The sequence below is a fragment of the Ambystoma mexicanum genome, chromosome 3q (genome assembly GCF_040938575.1).
Source record: "Ambystoma mexicanum isolate Mex_15411 chromosome 3q, UKY_AmexF1_1, whole genome shotgun sequence".
Lineage (NCBI taxonomy): Eukaryota > Metazoa > Chordata > Amphibia > Caudata > Ambystomatidae > Ambystoma > Ambystoma mexicanum.
The window spans coordinates 644,857,810-644,876,619 of NC_090926.1; the positions used below are offsets into that span (position 1 = coordinate 644,857,810).

The window sequence follows — 18,810 nt, forward strand, 5'->3', positions numbered from 1 at the left end:
AGCTGTTAATTAGTTTGAAAAAATGTACGAATTGTTTTTTCTAAACTAAAACCTTGTTATTCAGGTTTAATTGCAGTGTTGGCACTTTGAAAAAAATAAGTCGTTTTGGTTTGCAGTTTGGGCACTTGGGCTCAAAAAGGTTTGCCATCACTGCTCTAGGCACACGTGGGTCAGATGGGCTCATCTACGCAGTGTGAAGGTCAGGGCAAGGGAGCAATGCATCTATCGAACTAAACTAAACAACAGAAACTGATAATGCAGAAATAATGGCACACATAAAATCTTGCATGAATAGGGGTACTTTGGTGAAATGAGCTAATATATTGCCATTCTAACCTCTACCCTTTGGAATCTATTTGAAACCACAATCTCTGTACCCAGGCGAACAACCTAAAGGTTTGATCTGCCATCTGCCCTGCTTGGTTCCTCAGGATATAGGTAGACGTGTGTTGCTTTTTGGGAGAATATATTACTACATGGGATTAGGGCTGTGATGTGGGTCCTTGACTGATCAAGGCACCGAAGGGTCAGATGGATATATCAGCATGAAAGGAACTGTGGGGTCTGAGCTGGTGGGCTCAGGCCTGGCGGGGTAGAGGTTGTTAGTGCATGGGAAGTTCAGTGGAGATGAATGGGCACTTGGATTTATGACTTGTCAGTGTCTCACCTTATCCGCAGAGCACATTCCTCTGTGAGAACCGGGCGCGTGCAGACGTGGCAATGGGGAGGTGATGGTGTGGGCTGGCTGAGCAAGGCGATGGGGATGGGAGAGCTGCATTTGTACAGAGAGATGAATTTTCGGGCCTATTAGAAAGATGTAATTCGGGCTATTTCAAAATGGTTTCCTAATGCTGGGTTAGAAACTATAGTGTATGTGTTATTTGCGATGGGGTGTGGTGTAACGGAATGTCGCTGGGGTTGGCTATGCCTCCCCACCTGGTTATTACATATGTTATGTTTCGAGAATGATGAACGAGGTGAGGATGGGGCAAGAATCGTCTACTTCCCAATACTAGTAAGATCTTTGTCTCTGTCTTCCCTCTGTTCCCTCTGCATTGTCTCATCACGCCTTGAAGCACTTGTGCATTGGCGCGTTATAAATGCAATATCATATCATCATATGATATCATGGTCTGTTTCAGACAGACACAAATGGAATCTTAGGTTACACCAGACTTTCAGTGGCTTGTATTATCTGATTTACTTACCTTCAGTGTAACTGTTGTCCAAAAATAACTAAATCACTAGCAATATTGATGGGTAAACAAGGATTCATGAATGCACATCATTTGTGGATGCCAGCAAACAATTTGTTTATTTTTCGAACATATTTCAAATGCCACGTTGGTCGGCCGGGCTGATCGCACCCATGGAGTGAAGGTCACCTTGTGTGATGTTGCTTGTGGGGAGTTCATTCTGACGCGTCTTGTACGTTATGATTTTGATTTGTGGCTACCAGGCATACACGCTCTAAACAAGCTTCAATTGTTATTCGACCTTGGACGAAAGTGAGGAATCGCTATAGTTTGAAGGACGGAAGGTGTTGAATAGCCGCAAAAATTATAACATTCACTATTTTGAAACTGGACATTGGAACATTTGCTTTCAATCTATGCAAACCAATGTTCTGAGTGGACACTCTGCGTTACGCCAAGAGAATGGAACTAACAAATATAATGTAAGTTGAACTATTCAACATTTTTTTGCGATTCGAAATGGCATTTGGGCTGTATGCATATGGAACAATTCAACGACGTGCGACTATGCAATTTGACGAAAAAACAGTGCACAACAATTTATTCCGTAGATTACATTTGTACCGCGGCATACTTAAAAAAGAAATTGTGTAACTTGCGAGTTGTTTATAAGTCTACTAATAATTTATATGTATGTACAGTTTAAAGACGATTGAGTAAAGGTTTCATTTTCTGACCGGTATTGCTTGATTACATTGTTATGGGTTGTTAGTTGGAGCATATTGTGAAGATTATTCATCGACGACCCACAAACACAACCTGTTTGCAGGCTAGTGATATCTAAACCACTTCGTCCCATGGCATATCAGGGTGTGATATCAACGTTGTATTATTGGATGTGCAGTGTGCAGAACATTTTCCAAGGAGGCTTGGATCGCTTGTCGAAATTTGATGTTGCCAGTTCCGTTACATTTAAAAGGTAGCAGGCGCACCTCTCTAGAAAGAACATGGCATGATAACCTGTTATGTGTTTTTTCCACACTTTGAGTGTCCGCAGCCACCGCCTTTTTCTCAATGTACCTTTCACTGATGGGAAATACCCATTTGCATATCAGTCTTTGTCCCGACCACATGGCAGTCCTGCACTGAAATACTATGGCAATTCCCTTCTGAACAAGAGTACCTACAGCAACCCCATACACGTGTTTCAGCCTTGTTGGGTCTCATCAGTTAGGTGCAGCAGTGCCTCTCTGAGCACAGTGGGCATGGAGTCCATGTCTTGGTTCCCCCAGGGAACCTAGGGTCACCAACCGTAAACTCGTTGCAAATATTCTGTTATATTGCTGTCTATCTATTTGTTGTTCCATTTTTCCATCAGCTTCGGCATCTCATTGGGAGCTATAAATACTCCACAGCACTAACCTCTCAAGCACATCGTAGTCTCAAACCCTCCCTGATGTTTTCTGTGTGTTTCCATTGTTTGTGGTTTGTGTTCGTTATTAGGTTTCATCCGATGCAGAATAACAGGGTAAATGGATACATTTGAATAAAGAATGGCTACTAAAATATATTTGTATTATGTTATCTGTACAGATATATTTTACCGTTCTGCGAATGCCATAGTTTCCGGATACCGACAGATGGTTTCTTCAGCCAGCAGTGGCAGATATGCCTAAACGGATGGATTTTCATTACGCTGATGTGGGACGATTGGCCAGGACCGATATGCCCTTTGGCGGTACCAGCGACAAGGAGCAACCTGTCATCATTTATGGTGTCTAGCAAGAAGCTGATGCCCTCCCTCTGCCCGCCTCCCAGACCTCCCTCCCCTGTGATTGGCCAATCGGGCCTGGCACTGTGCTTGGGCCTGCAGCTTCACCGTGGGTGAACGCCATTACTAGCAAGGCGACCCCAGGTGAGCTGCAGGGACCCTCCATTCTACTCTTGCCACCTTGTGGCCATGCAGCTCCAGACCCCCTCATATCGATCCCTTTCCCCTTCTCCACGGCTTCCCCTTCCCTCCCTCTGCCCGCCAACCGGACCTCCCTCCCTGTGATTGGTCAATCGGGCCTGGCACTGTGTCTGGGCCTGCAGCTTCACCCTGGGAGATTGCCATTACCAGCAAGGCGACCCCAGGAGAGCTGCAGGGATCCTCCATTCAACTCTTGCCACCTCGTGGCCATGCAGCCCCAGACCTACTCGTATCGATCCCTTTCCTGTTCTCCACGGCTTCCCCTTCCCCTCCCTCTGCCCGCCTCCCGGACCTCCCTCCCCTGTGATTGGCCAATCAGGCCTGGCGCTGTGTCTGGGCCTGCAGCTTCACCGTGGGAGAATGCCATTACCAGCAAGGCGACCCCAGGTGCGCTGCAGGGACCCTCCATTCCACTCTTGCCACCTCATGGCCATGCAGCCGCAGACCCCCTCGTACCAATCCCTTTCCCGTTCTCCACGGCTTCCCCCTCCCCACCCTCTGCCCGCCTCCCGGACCTCCCTCCCCTGTGATTGGCTGACTGTCTGGTCTTAACTGAACCAACCAAGGCATCCCTCTGCCTGGCAGCCCTGCGGCTAAGGGCCCCAAGGCAAAGGGCGGCTCCTGCACTGGCGGCTCCAAGATGTGTCTGCCGGTGTCTGCAGGGGAAGCAAAGGAAGCCAGCAGCCAACAGACACCAGCAAAACTGTAAGTGTGGCAGTGGTGGGGTAGAGCAATCACTCTACTCCAGAAAGCCCTCGCCACTATACCTTACCATAACGTTGACTGCCATAGAATTACAACATGAATACTAAAGAGATTAATGACCACTGACCGAAATACACTCTTGGATGGAGTATAAATGTTGCACTGCACTACGCACTAGCATACTGTTATGTTTGCTACTCTGCATTTATATAGCACTGTATATATCATTGGTAGGTCTGCAAAGCCAATGTTAACTAGTGCCAATGTTAACTAACCTATTGTCACGCCTTGGGGGAGATGGCGGGTTTGGAATCGCTGGTGCGGCGGTCCGCCATTGAATGTTCCTTCACTTCTCCCCGTACGACCTGTGCGGGTCTAGTTCTTTTGCTTCGCGCACGTAACCGGTAGCACTTATTCTGCTGCTTCCGGTACACGGACGCGTTGCAACGTTTCCTTGGTTTCGCCTGTGTTGCCAGCGCTTGTGTGCTTTCTTCCGTGCGGTTCTCCGCTTCCTCCTGGTCCTTTTCCTCTGTATTTCTTCCCTTTGGGTTCCGCTTATTCCTGCCGCCCGTCCGCTCCTTCGTTTCCTTCCCGGCCCCTCCTCGCTCTGTTTTTTCCTTTCGTTCCATTTCGGACTTCTTGTCCGTTTCCTTGCTGCCCTTTGCTCTTCGAGTTTCCTCCTCCTTGCTCTTTCCTTTCCCTCCTCTTACTTTCTCTTTCGGCCCGCCTGTGTACCGGACCCCTGCTTGCATTTGGACTGCCTCTGCTATTCGTTTTGCATCATCTGCTCACCTGTGTATCGAACCCCTGCTTGCCTTTGGACTGCCTCTGCCATTCGAACTGCATCTTTTTGCTTACCTGTGTACAGGACCCTTGTTTGCCTCTGGACTGCCTCTGTCATTCGAACTGCATCATTTTGCTCACCTGTGTACCAAATCCGTGCTAGCCTCTGGATTGCCTTCTATCACGTCTTGCATCTTCCTGCCTTTCCGTGGACCTAAAACCGCTTTGCTCCAGCCTGTGGAATTCTCATAGGGTTTTTTTTATGCCATTGGCTTTTTCCCCTCTTTGACGGTCACGGAGGATCGTCCACCGCACCACCTATACGGTGGCACGGTGGTGTCCTTCCGTGGACGTCCCTATCTGCATGAAAAAAAAGGAGAGACCCGGGAGCAAAGAGAAACGGAAGCACAGGAGAAAAGACAAAGGTGAGGTGGAAGGGGAGGGAGTTGAGACGGAGTCCTCCTTTGAGGAAGAGGACATAGCAGACCCTTGTGACAGTTTGCAACGCCAGGAAATCAGCATGGCTACACCTCAGCAGCTTCAGGAAACCGTAGCAGCCGTACAGAACCTGAACTTAGAGTTATAGAATCTCAAGAGTGCCAATACTGCCTTACAACAACGCCTGACGGAGAGAGAGCGCCCTTTGACAGATCTACCACCACTTCCTTTGGTGTCCGGTAAATTCGATGGAGCACCCAAAAGGGTTAAAGAATTCTTAGATGCTTGTAATCTTCACTTTTCATTTCGTGCTCAAACTTTTGCTTCAGATCATGCCAAAATTGGGTTTATGATTACCCACATGACCGGCAATGCCCTGGCCTGGGCCACCCCTCCAGTGAATCAAACCAACCCAGTCTTGCAAGATTACAGCGCCTTCAAAACCCTGTTACAGCAGACCTTTTTGCGTACTGAGAGCACTGTTTTAGTGTCTGAAGATCTTCTAGACATCCGTCAAGGCAATTCTGATCTACTAACCTACATAACAACCTTCAAGCAAGTCGCAGCTGAAGCAGGATGGCAAGAGCAAGCGCAGTATGCCATCTTCCGACGAGGTCAAAGGGAAGACCTCAAAGACGAGCTGGCCCGGATAGCTCGACCTACTACCTTTGATGATCTTGTCACTGCTACTCTCTGCATTGACTTCCGCCTGATGGAACACCGAGCAGAGAAAAAGAAGTCCAAACCCTATGGATCCCCTCCCTTGGATCCCCTTCCTCCCATTTCTTCGTCTTCCTCGCGACCAAACAGAGAAGAACCAATGCAGATTGGGACCACTCGGGCCCCTCTTACTCCAGAGGAACGGAAGAGACACAGAGAAGGGAGCCTATGTATTTATTGTGGGGCTTCTACACATTTGCTTAGGGACTGTCCAGACGTCCCTCCCAGACGATCGGGAAACGGTCACCCTCGGTAAGTGTTAGGACTCACTTCCGAGGGGCCATCACAAGTCCCTATGCCACTCTTTCTGTGTCTTCCCCAGAGATAACTGAAGACTCTCGTCTCATGGTTCTTTTAGTGACCCTACAACTGGGTGATTCCGAGATACAGTCTCAAGCCCTACTGGTTGCGGACCAGCCGGTAATTTCATGGATACTCATTGGGCTGCACAGAAGGGTATAAACCGGATCGCCAAAAAAGAAGACCAGAAGGTGGAAGGTGTTGACGGTGAACCTTTAAGCTCCGGCATGATAACCCACACCACAGAAGAACTCGTCATGTCAATACAGCAACATACCGAAAGGATCGTCTTTGACATCATCCGCGCAGCTCACTTTCCTCTCATTCTTGGGATAGGCTGGTTACGGAAACACAACCCCACCATTAACTGGACCAAGAATCTTCTAAGCTTCCATTCCACAATCTGTAAGGCTGAATGTCTGCCTGAACCCAAATTTGAGACTGTGAAAACAGCGAGCAGCTGTGAGCCCAGAGTTGTACATTACCTACCAAACCATCTTCAGGAATTCACAGAGGTAGTTACCGAAAAGGTTCCCTTAGATCTTCCCCCTCACCGACCGGAAGACTGCTGCATAGACCTCACTCCAGGAGCCCTTGTACCCTTTTGTCGGATGTTTCCTCTGTCTTTGGAAGAAAAGCGCTATCTTAGAGAGTATTTGGATAAAAACCTTGCCAACGAACTGATTAGACCCTCGAAGCCTCCGACGGGAGCCTCTTTATTCTTTATTCCCAAGAAAGAGTCTCAGGAATTACGTCCCTGCATTGACTACAGGGGCTTGAACAAAGTGACCATCAAGGATCGGTATCCAATGCCTTTTATAACGGAAATCATTCAAGCTGTCCAGGATTCTACCATTTTTACCAAACTTGACCTACGGAATGCATACCCTCTGCTCCGAGTCCAGGCGGGGGATGAGTGGAAGATGGCTTTTCGGACTCTGTTTGGACTTTACGAATATAAAGTGATGCCCTTTGGGTTAGTCAATGCCCCTTCCATTTTTCAGCACTTTATGGATCGCCTCTTCTCAGATTTGCTGTGCCACACGACCATAGTCTATCTTGATGACATTTTGGTGTTTTCTCGGTCACAAGAAGAACATGAGGAACATGTCAAGGAAGTCTTTGTCATGATCCCTGCTTCCAAGGGGTCAGGACTTGCCCCACGACCTTGGAAGCAGGCCCATAACTCTGATCCCAGGAACCAGCCAGTCCCGATTGGGACCTTTTGGACCTTGTCCTGGCGTCAGTGGCGCCAGGCTCATGATGGTGACCGGTCCACGCAACTGGAAGCGCCGGGCTCATATCTCATATTAGGTAAGAGTGCTTGGTGGACCTACCTGTAGCAGACCATGCTGCTTACTTACCAGCTAACTGGTCTCCTGATCCTTCTCTGCCTGGGACTACTTTTCTGTCTGGGTGGAGCAGGAGCCACTCCCTGGAAGCAGAACACAGGAACTCTTCTAGAAATCTGGAACTCTTTTCTTACCTGGGTGGGGCGTGGAAGAAGACGCCTAAGCACTACAGAAGGCTATTTAAATCACACCCGATTGGTTTCACGTGCTTCGCGTTATTCTGCATCTGCAGCAGGACGCTCACCGTGTCAGCTCCAGGAAACCTCCAGCTCCAGATCCTGTGAATACGAAATAACCTGCTGGGATCCAACCTTCAGTCTTCTTCAGTCTTCTGCAGCTCCTGCAAGACAAGGGCACAGGTTAGGCTAAAGCAAAGGCAGCGAATCTACTTACCTAATCCAACGGCAGCATCCAAAGCGCCTTTTTCTGCCTTTCTCTTCCGGCATCCGACATCTGCAAAGAGAAAGAACATCGGTCAGTAATATTTAACTACAGAGCCTGCTTACCTGTGTTACGTTTGCTTCCAATCTGTTCGCGCGGCTCCTCGGCACCTGCAAAGACAAAAGAGACATTACGGTGCATTCTACAGCGCTAGAACAGTCTTTTTACTTACGTGCCATTAGAAGGATAATCTTCATCGCCACAGCATCTACAAGGGAAAAGACATAGACTTTAAAGACTTAAGACTTTTGAAAGGGAAGAGAACAATCTAAAAGGAACTTTATTACTTACAAGGCACGCTCGTGCATTAACGGCGTCTTCGCTCTCAGCAAATCCTCTGCTATCAAGAGGCAGAGCTCGCATCCAGTGAAGCAACTGGACCCAGCGCCCCTGCACAAGACGCAGGATGGAGAGCCCGGCAATTACCTATATAAGGTAAGCGCAATATCAACCCAGTTCCACGGGGAAAGAAAGGGCGAAAGGGGCAAGGAACTTTCCAAACCTTCCAAACACTAATACCTTGGTTTACCCTTGCAGACATCTCACTCTTCAGCTTAAACTGTCGGTGGGAAGGGGGCCCAGTCCGGGAGCAAAACGAACCCTGCGCCTAACACTGAAGACAGTATCCTCGCCAGATCAAGACCTGCGCCTCCGGGGGAACCAGGTGAGCGTTACAGTCTTCCAGCGACTAAAGGACAACCATCTTTCAGTCAAGCTTAACAAATGTGTATTTTCAGCTTCCTCCATTTCCTATTTGGGGTTTATCCTCTCCAGCAAAGGTATTTCGATGGATCCCCAGAAGGTCACATCAATCCTAAATTGGCCTTCACCTAAGTCTGTTAAAGAGGTGCAAAAGTTTCTGGGTCTTGCGAACTTTCATTCCCGATTTCTCCCAGAAGGTTTTGCCCATCACTACCCTACTCAAGAAGTCTTCTGTTCCATTCTGTTCGTCTGCAGCAGCCGAAAACAGTTTTCATCATCTTAAGGAAGCCTTCTGTTCTGCTCCCATCCTACGTCAGCCGGATCAGGGACTTCCCTTCATCTTGGAGACTGATGCATCGGCGGCAGCTGTAGGAGCAGTCCTGTTACAGGTACACCAAAATAAAGAGCACCCTATCTCTTACTTTTCCAAAACCCTCAATGTCAGCCAAAAATCTATTCGGTCATTGAACAGGAATTACTCGCCATGAAGTTGGCTTGTCTGGAGTGGCGACATCTTCTTCAAAGAGGCGAACATCCCTTTACTATCAGGACTGATTACAAGAACCTGCAAGTATTAAAGCAGTTTGAGTGTTACAATACTCGCCAAGCAAGATGGGCACATTTTTTTGCACAGTTTGACTTCACCATAACCTACATCCCAGGTGACCAGAACTTGGTGGCGGATGCCCTTTCCCGCCGCAGTGATTACACATCTGAAACAGAATCCACGAAGGAACTCATGTTTCCCCGAACCAAGAGTATTGGAGTACTTTCCACATTTCTCAGACAAGTCAGAGAATCTTCCGGAGGACAATTTGAGGTAGAAAGACACCACAAAGATACCATATATGACATCAAGGATGGTTTCTATATAGTAAAAGGCAAACTATATCTACCTACACAAGCCCTAAGGAAAACGGCTTTGTCCTGGTGCCATGATTCCAAGATTGCAGGACACAGAGGCAACAAGGGTACCCTGGATTACCTACTAGACACTTTTATTGGCCAAGCATGAAAGAAGATATCGACCAGTATGTACAGTCCTGTATCATTTGCCTCTGTAACAAGGTACCCCATCAAATGCCTGTAGGGTTGCTAGAACCCTGTACCATCCCTACAGGTCCTTGGAATACTATTTTGACCAATTTGATCGTCGAGTTACCCCTATCCCAGGGATGTACTTGTATCATGGTCGTAGTAGATTCTTTCTCAAAATTGGCCCATTTCTCCCCTCTGCGTGGGGTTTCCTCCACAACCGAAATTGCTGAAGTGTTTCTAAAGGATGTGTTTCGGTTACACGGGATACCCTCTAAAATCATTTCAGATCGAGGTAGTCAATACACCTCATGGTTTTGGAAAGCATTTTGCGAAAGATTGGGCATTGAGAGGGCTTTGACATCGGGCTTCCACCCTCAATCTAACGGGCAGACCGAACGGCTCAATGGTACCCTCGAACAGTATTTGAGGTGTTTTATAAATCAACAACAGGATAACTGGATCACACTATTGCCTTTGACCGAATTTTCCTATAACAACTTTACCCACTCTGCTCTTGGTTCTAGCCCTTTTTACTGCACCTACGGTTATCACCCACATTCCATTCAACCCCTTTCAGTAACTTCCACTAACATACCATCTGTTGATTCTTCTCTCTCGCTTATTCGGGAAGCCCACGAGAAAGCGAAGATGAGCCTCCAGGAGGCACAAGATCGCTACAAGACCCAAGCAGACAAACACCGAAGACCAGTCCCAGGGTGGGAAGTGGGATCCCAAGTTATGCTTTCCACAAGATATTTACCTCGATGGGTACATCCCTCCAAGCTGTCCCCTAGATACATAGGGCCTTACAAGATTACACACAAAATAAACCCTGTGGCCTTCAATCTTCAACTTCCTGTAGGTCTCCGGAGAATATCATCCTTTATTCCATACATCCCAATCAAAACCCTGTCAAGAGGATAAATGGTCATGCACCCCTAAGTACCTTACCTTGCCTACAGACTCTGCACAGGAAGAATACGAAGTCGCTCAGATATGTGACTCGAGATATCACAGGGGTAGGTTAGAGTATCTTGTATGTTGGAAAGGGTATCCCTGGTCAGAGAATTCCTGGGAACCTAAATCTCATATCAATGCCCCTCTTTTAGTACGTAAGTTTCATCACTATCATCCAGGCAAGCCCGGAGGGGTGAGTCTAAGGAGGGGGCATACTGTCACGCCTTGGGGGAGATGGCGGGTTTGGAATCGCTGGCGTGGCGGTCCGCCATTAAATGTTCCTTCACGTCTCCCCGTACGACCTGTGCGGGTCTAGTTCTTTTGCGTCGTGCACGTAACCGGTAGCACTTATTCTACTGCTTCTGGGTTAACAGACGCGTTGCAATGTTTCCTTGGTTTCGCCTGTGTTGCCAGCGCTTGTGTGCTTTCTTCCATGCGGTTCTCCGCTTCCTCCTGGTCCTTTTCCTCTGTATTTCTCCCCTTGGGGTTTTGCTTATTCCTGCCGCCCGTCCGCTCCTTCCTTTCCTTCCCGGGCCCTCCTCGCTCTGTTTTTTCCTTTCGTTCCATTTCGGACTTCTCGTCCGTTTCCTTGCTGCCCTTTGCTCTTTGAGTTTCCTCCTCCTTGCTCTTTCCTTTCCCTCCTCTTACTTTCTCTTTCGGCCCGCCTGTGTACCGGACCCCTGCTTGCATTTGGACTGCCTCTGCTATTCATTTTGCATCATCTGCTCACCTGTGTATCGAAACCCCTGCTTGCCTTTGGACTGCCTCTGCCATTCGAACTGCATCTTTTTGCTTACCTGTGTGCCAGACCCTTGTTTGCCTCTGGACTGCCTCTGTCATTCGAACTGCATCATTTTGCTCACCTGTGTACCAAATCCTTGCTAGCCTCTGGATTGCCTTCTATCACGTCTTGCATCTTCCTGCCTTTCCGTGGACCTAAGACCGCTCTGGTCCAGTCTGTGGAATTCTCATAGGGGTTTTTTATGCCATTGGCTTTTTCCCCTCTTTGACGGTCATGGAGGATCGTCCACCGCCCCACCTATACAGTGGCACGGTGGCATCCTTCTGTGGACGTCCCTATCTGCATAAAAAAAGGAGAGACTCGGGAGCAAAGAGAAAAGGAAGCCCAGGTGAAAAGACAAAGGTGAGGTGGAAGGGGAGGGAGTTGAGACGGAGTCCTCCTTTGAGGAAGAGGACATAGCAGACCCTTGTGATACCTATAGAGAACGATCAAGATCAGCCTATGTCACCTTAGACAGGTGTAATAATCGTTAGCACGCATCGCATCTAGATAGAATTGCAAATGTTAGCATGTGCACACAAAGAGGGAATTCCTAAGTTTAGCACGTGCCACATCTAGATAGAATTATGAATGTTAGCATGTGCCATAATTAGATGGATTCCTCAGCGTAGCCTGCGTCACATCTAGATAGAATTGTGAATGTTAGCATTTGCACACATAGAGGGAATTCCTAAGCTTAGAATGCGCCACATCTAGATAGAATTATGAATGTTAGCATATGCCTACTAACAATTTCACTCCTCTGCATACACCTCTCAAACTCGAACCAAACACAACCACAAGCCCTAAACTCACCAAACCACACAAACTTCACTACACTGCAACAACAAAACAAACCGCTCATAGACTTGCACAACAGCACATGACGAGTACAAACCGTAAAACACCCCAAGCTCAGCCAACGGACCCACCGGGCTGAGGCTGCCAACGACACAATACTGCTAGCTTGCACTTTTCCTGCTCACTCCCACTAACTCACCCCCCCCCCCCTTCCTTTTTTCAGAGCTGCCAGAGCGCCAGGGGACCTCTCCGGTGGTGATAGTGCGCGGTACAAATATCCTTTAACATTAATATTAACACAGTGTCAGTAATGCGAACTACAAATATCATTTAATGAGTTCGTCCTGACAATCTAATTTATGTTCCAGGATTTCTTGACCTCACTAGGTAATCTCAAACACTTAAATATGTCAGTACTATTTTTATCCTTGTGCCTGACAAGGTTTTTTTTTTCTTCTTCAACATGGCACAATAAATGAAAACATATATACAAATATACAAAACAAATAACAGTCTCAAAAATACATACGTAAAAAAATCTTTAGTAGTCAAGTTTCCACCTTGTTTCGTAAAATGGCCTGCTTGCCTCTATAACTAATTGTTGTCAATACACCTAAATCAGTGATTTATAGGTGCAGGGGTCGTAAAAGCATAAAGCATGCAACATTATAGTGTTTAGATGTCCGCAGACTTGACTGAGACCAGGTAGCATCAACATAACGCAAATGCACAGGGGACAACACAACATTTTGTACTCTTCTAATGACATATACATAAAGCAACATTACCAATATTTAGTACACCCCAAATAAACATCTATATACAATTAAACCTTTACAAATGTAAACATTTATTTGTGATTCAGCACACAATATTGTGGAGTATACGAAACACAGGGCATAACTGTACACCTGCTATCATCAGTTCATTGCAAAGCTTCACACACACTGTGATACAGCAACCACACAGTGCAAAACAATCTCTCACAAAATAGTAAGTACACTTTATTTATTTTTGTATTGTAACCATTCATTATATAAACATTATCCATATGTAAATATGACCAGTCTATATTTTGACAGAAATGGCAAGAACACGAGTGGCTGGAGGAGTACTTCCCAAAAGATGAAATGAGTGATGACCAAGTCACTAACGGTGAACAATATATGTTATAAAGCAAGCAAATTATGTAACTTATACATGACTTATTTAAATATTAATTTCTCTTTCTTATACTAAATAATGTAGAAGACACCACACCTAAACCTAATCATGAAGAAGCTGAACTACTACAAAGAGAACCCCAATTACCAAATCTACAAAATCAAATCACCAACTTGTCTTTACAAATAGGAGAAATTAGTAATCAAATTAAAGAACTTGTGGCATATGTTAAAGATCATCTAATTAGAAATGTTGATTTTCATTGGCCTACCTGTACCTGTTCCCGTTTCCCAAAGTAATTGCCTGAATCAAATGAAGAAAATATAAATTACAGACGTTTTGATGAAACTTCGCTCCCTGCTTCACCTGATCATGACTATCTACAACCTCCAAATACCTCTATTTATGTTTCCCAATCTGATTCCCCATCCATTTCTTAAATTAACTTATTGTTCATATTATGTGTATCATGTATATAAATATTTTTTTAAACGCCAGTTTATACTCTGCGGACTTCACACTTGTTCATGTCCACATGCATCCATCTCTGTGATGTAACCGGGTGTCCGCTGTTCGCGGACTTCCAGCCTAGTCCAGACATGTCCGTCCCCTTCTGATGCACTTACAATTAGTCGGTGAATGCCCACCCCATCGCAGGTGCCACCGTGCAATCATGCGTCCTGTTTATGCGCTGCAGATCGCGGAAGTCATAACCGCATCACGCAGGGTCCCGAACGTCATCATGTCACTGTGCCTGTGCGACATAATGACCTGTCTGCGACCGGTGCCTGTGCTTCACGGATATTTTGAAACCAAATTTTCAGCCAATCTATGAAGTTTGAAGTTGAACCTTTACCATTCCCCACATGCTCTCAACATTCTTAATACTTCTATAAACGTTTTACATTTTATGCTGCTCTTTCAGCTCCGACATTTGTGGACTTGTGACAACATTGCGGACGCTCGTGAACGTCAGAATGTGACCGCACATGTGCGGCATGATGACGTGTCCACAACCGCTGTCCATGTTCGACAAACATCTTGAAACCACAATTTCAGCCAATCTAGGAAGTTTGAAATTCAAAGTTTACCCTTCCTTACCTCCTAGTGCCATTCTTAGTTGCTCTTTTAACTCTTCAAAGCTTTCCAAGCCCTATTTTAGACTCCTGAGTCTGCAGATAGGGGAAAGCTCCATGGATGGTTCCTCCAAAGGGACCCACCCATTTCATCTACTCATTCCCAAGCATCTTTAGGGAACTACTAAAGACTACCTGCAGGAGATTTATAATGGCATCTGTCATAACCATCCCTCCTCCCCAGGGGCCAACACACCTGGAGGACCTGGACAGGGGAGCAGGGGCATGGAAGCAGAGGAAGAGGAAGAGTACCTACTACCAGAAGCACTAAAAAGGAGTCATGGGTGTGGCAGTTTTTCACCACCGTGGCAGGGGTGCCCACGGCTTAGGCAGCCCATGTTAAATGCACTGTGTCAAGACACACTCAGTCACGGACAACACGGGCAGTACTCGTTTGGTACTACCTCCATGCGCCATCACACCCGCACATTCCACCTGGATGCTCTGAGAAAGGCTGTTTCTTTCTCAGGTAGTAGGCTCGCCTCCTCTACCCCATCCTTCTCAAATGCTCCTGCCACCATACAATCTACCATTGTGGGGCAGAGGATTCCTCCTGCTGCCTCACAGGCCATACAAGAAGCTGCTGATCCTTTCCTTTCACGGACAACAGTTCTCTGTACATACTGCAATGCAGTTCTCTTAAGGGAGGAGCAGCTACGGAGAGCCTTCGAGGCTGCGGTGAAGGAGCATGAGAAGCACTGCCTCACCTTAGATTTAAGATCAGGCCCAACATCTTCCTCTGTCCACCTGTCCCTTTCTATCGGTGGTTGGTGCCCCTTCCCTCCCTTTCCCCCTTGCCTCTCCCTACCTCCAGAAAAAGAAGAACAAAAGGTTTCCTTTGGGAACCGCCTTTCACAGTTAAAAAATAGAACTAAAAAACCATGTAATCTTATGCACTCCATCTACTTTACATTTTTACACAAAGTATTTAGACTCTAGGATTCTCTAACATTTTCTTTAGTGCTATGTTCTATGCTAATGGAAATAATGGTGCTTTTGTATATTAGAGATAAAGCAAAAGTGACAGAAATAATTTTCTGTCCCAAATATCTTTCTCTATCATACAAAAAACAAGCATAAAGTGTAACGTGCGTGGTAAGTGTTTTACCCATACTCAAGGCTTTTACACTTCACATACACATTACACCACCCAACACCATAACTTCCCTTCCTTTTCGGTCCCTATTTAGTCTGCAGATGGTAAAATAGTCTGCAGAGTACACTGTGTAAAAAGAGGCATTTTTAAATTCACTTTACTACTTTCCTCCTTACTATAGTGGTGGCTCTTAAAAAACCCTTTTTGTTTTTCTTTTAGGGCCTTTTTTATTTTTTGTTTTTTTATTTTTACTACTTCTGCATGTTTTTCTACAAAGTCTTCTTTCTTTTTGATTTATTTCACAAAAAATGTTTAAAAGCATTGTTGATATTTGTCATGCGCCGACCCTGATGTTGCTGGCACAGATGGAAATTCACTTAGGTTCAGTTCGCATTCTGCAGTCTAGTCTTCCCCCAAGATGGCCAGCGCCTCTATAAGGGTGGGCAGAGCCATCTGCTCCTTGCGTTGTATCTTTTATTCTTTGGAAGATGCTGCGGAATCTCTCTGGGTTAGAGCTTCTGCTTTTTGCCCTTGCCTTTCTTTTGCCTTCCCTTGCCTACTACAGCTCAGGTCCTTTGACCGCTTCTGTTGCTTTCCCTGTACTTCCCTCGGTTTCGCTGTTTAGCCTTTTTTCCCTTTCTGCTTACTTACTATCTGTCATAGAGACTCTGCTCTTTCTTCCATTCTGCCTTTGTTCATGACTTCGCTGTCTCGCCATACTCCTGTGTAAGTGTCCCTACATTACATTTCGGACGGCTTTCTGACTATTCTTTCTCTAGTCTGTCCCACTGCGTTCCGCAGTGTTCACTTTGCCATGTGTACAGCACCCTTTGCTGTAGCACGTCTCCTCTCTCACCTCTCGGCTCATTCATCCATATCCATTTCTGTTCATGTTGTTTACCTTCTTGCTGTGGAGCACCTCTCTCACCGCTGGGCTCATTCTTCTACATCTGTTTCTGTTTGGGTAATTACCTTCTTGCAAAGGAGCACCTTTTCTCACTGCTCGGTCCATTCTTCAGTATCTGATCTATCAGCTCTGTAATTCAATCTCGCTGTGAAGCTCCGGTCTATACCTTCCGCTCGAGCTTGCAGGGAGATCTTTCTCTCTCTGTCTGTGTTTTCCTTCCTTTGGGGGGGTTCCAACCCAGTAGGGTCAATTTGGATTTCTCTTACTTCAAGACTCCCCATGAGCGTTGGGGGCGCTTATTGTGCTTTTCCATCTGTGGAAGTTTGGGTGAATTGAAATCGTGGTACTCAGTTCCTGTCTGCTATGCCAGTACTGCACGTGTTTTGGAAACAAGGATCCCATCCTACTGAAGCTGCCAACTCTGTACATCATGGTTTTTTCTGCTAAGAAGGCTCTTTCCCTGTTATTCTGGGGGCTTGCCCCTCGGGGTCCCAATGGGCCTGGTTCTATTTCAGGCAAAGGTGGATTCTGAGGAGGCATGCCATTATTTGCACCAAAAGAAGGAAAAGAAGGTGAAGGAACCCCGAAAACCTCGGAAGAAGAAGGACTCGGAAGCCCAGGATAGCACCTTTGAAGAGACAAGTGAGGAAGAAGCACGGGTGGGATTTCCTGAGCGTGACAATATTAGACAGAAAAATCTAATTTCCAACATCAGTTAGATGTACTCCATCTCTTCGAAAAATGTTCACTCCATCAGGTCGTATATTCTCATTGTGAAAAGATACCATTCCTATATCTTGTAAAAATGCACATACACCTTTATTAACATTCCGCCTGGCTTTTTCAATGTATGCACAATACAAGTTTGATCTTTTCCACATTTGCCTTTGAGTAATCTGTGATAACAGTTCCATTAGCCTTCTAGACGAATCTTTCAAAGCAAACTGCAAGGATATTCCAGTAACATATCATAAACTGTTGCCTCCACAATGCAATATAATTATTTCTCGATGTTGGAAATGCACCATATTTTCGCACAAGGGTAATAATGCAGTTGAGTTAATTTCACAAACTCCATACCATAACACCTCCACTCCTTCAAATCCAAGATTGTCAGAAATTCCAGGATGCTCTACATATACCTTCACCCAATGAATCCACGAATCTCCTAACATCCAAACAGACTTCTTGGTCAGGGACTTGCTTCCAGCAGTTCAAACAATAAATGAAACACTTCCTACTCTGTACTCCTGTACACTGCAACTCCTCCCTCACAAATGGGAAACCTGATTGGCTATTCCCTCTGCCATCCAGGAACAGCCACGAACGTCTGTGGTCATCAAAGTCCTCGTTCCATGCAGGATATCATTATAGGACCCAGATGGCATGTGTACATATTTCACCTGCGCCATGTAGTTGTCAACAAGAAACAAGTCCTTGCTCCTGAAGATCATTATTCTGTCCAGTGCCCATTTCAGAGGGAGAGAGCACCAGGGGTTTCTCTGTATTACTTGTGAGTGGAAACATTTCTGATTTGGTGTAATTTACTGTGAACCCAGAGTGTTCCCCAAAGTGTGTGATATCCTTCATTAAAGGCTCAAGGTTTTCATGTGAGTTTTCAAATATAAAGCAGCACGTCATCTGCGTATAAAAATATGATTTCTGGGGGCCCAGACAGGCGGATCCCTCTCTACCTATGTTTATCCCTAACTAAGTCCGCCATAGGTTCAATTGCTAATACGAATAATAACGGAGAGAGGGGACGTCCCTGGCACGTGCCTCTACCCAGCCCGAAGGGCTCACTCAGGTGAGAATTAACTAATACCCTTGCAGTTGGCTCGGTATAGAGGAGTTTTATAAATGCCAGCATCTGAGCTCCTATTCGGCATTTCTTCAGCACTACAAATAGATATTCCCAGGACACATGTCAAATGCCTTCTGCGCATCCAGGCAATCACTATTGCTTTAACCGCAGGGGATATTCGTGACTTAATGTTAAATAAATGGCAGAGGTTGAGGGCCGTTGACCTACTAGTTATAAAACCAGCCTGGTCATTATGTACCATGCTCGACATCAGTGGGAGCATCCTATTCGCCAATACCTTTGCATACATTTTATTTTTCATTGTTTTATGGTTAAACAAGTCAACCTTTGACAATCTTGGCAAAAATTAAAAATTAACAGACGTGAGGAGCCACCTGGGGGCGCTGAGATGTTCTGAAGCATCTCAGTCGGTCTCCTCCCTAAGGTATCCAAAAAGGGACTTCAGCCCCCCTACCCTTCCAGGAGAGGAACCTCGACCCCCCCCTAGGGGCTGTAT

The 18,810-nt window shown here is 46.1% G+C and overlaps 1 protein-coding gene across 1 annotated transcript in view; it reads right to left on the minus strand.

Annotated features, from left to right (window-relative positions):
• Positions 1-18,810, minus strand: part of LOC138582849 (ketosamine-3-kinase-like) — a 394,390-nt gene that overhangs the window by 226,580 nt on the left and 149,000 nt on the right. The window lies entirely within an intron of this gene.